This window comes from Triturus cristatus, chromosome 8, assembly GCF_964204655.1.
Source record: "Triturus cristatus chromosome 8, aTriCri1.1, whole genome shotgun sequence".
Taxonomy (NCBI): domain Eukaryota; kingdom Metazoa; phylum Chordata; class Amphibia; order Caudata; family Salamandridae; genus Triturus; species Triturus cristatus.
Window position 1 is genome coordinate 521,306,869 of NC_140591.1, and position 1,198 is coordinate 521,308,066.

The window sequence follows — 1,198 nt, forward strand, 5'->3', positions numbered from 1 at the left end:
GTCGACACCTCCTGGACCTCGTGGCTGAAGAGTCAAGACACCCATCAACTCACCTGAAGCACCCGACATCTGTGGGCATGGGATTATCGTCCCCTTGGTCACTGGTAAGTGACCCAGACTCTGTCCCCTCTGCTTTCAGGTTCCTTCCATCCTAGATCTGGGCTTGGATCTCTCCGGACACTTCTCCTCTTCACGGCAGCAGCCCTTCCTGAGCAGCTTCCATTGAAACCAGCGACGCGACCCGACACCATTTAACACCTATGCACCCGGCTTCCCTGGGTGAGGTAACTCGAGTACTCCGGTGCTCCCATGGGTGTTGGCCCTAGACACCTCTAAGACCAAAAGGGTTCGCTCGTAGTCATCCTCTAAGTGTCCTTAAACTCTTAATTTCCAACCGCAACTTTCCCCATAGAATTTAACGGCGATTCACGGCTGTGTTCTCACACTGCACGCGTCCCCCGTGGGTCCCCTGTGTCACTACCTTGGGTGGTTCCTTGTGGTCCAAGCACTTCTACAGGCTCTAGGCCTTGTGTCTAGCTCAGTCGTGGTTCTTACACCACTTTATTGGTATATGGTTTGGTACGCCCCTGGGGCCCAAATGTGTATTTGTGCTTTTACTGTTGAATACTGACTTATAACTTAAGTACTTCGAACTCCAGCCTCATAAAGAGACTAGAGGGGTGTGTTTTATCTTAAATACATATATTTGTATACCTGGTGTGGTTGTCCTTTCATTTGATCATTCAAGAGATTATAGACTGGTAAAGCAAGCTGCTTTCCATTCCTTCAAGACTTAGCCTGAAGGCTGCTCTCCACAGCTACCACTAGGATAGCTTTCAATAAAAGGTTGTCTTTAACCTATCACCATAAGGGGTTGTTTGGACTGATACAAGGTGCCCACTATAACTAGTGGACAGCATATATCAGGCCAACTTCTCACATTGGTGTGCAGCGTGTGGGATACCAGCTTGCTATTGTTTGCCAGATAATCTCAATTGAATTGATCAACTGAAAACCACTAAAGGTACCTTAGGTACATATAATATCAAGTTTAGTATACAGTAAGTTCTACTGAACTAAGAGTTGTGTGTTAAGGGATAGCACACCCTTTCTACAACTCAAGAGAGTTTAGTAGGCCACACTAGTGTAGGTAGTGCAATACACCACACCACACTAGTAATGTCTAATCAGCCAGGAA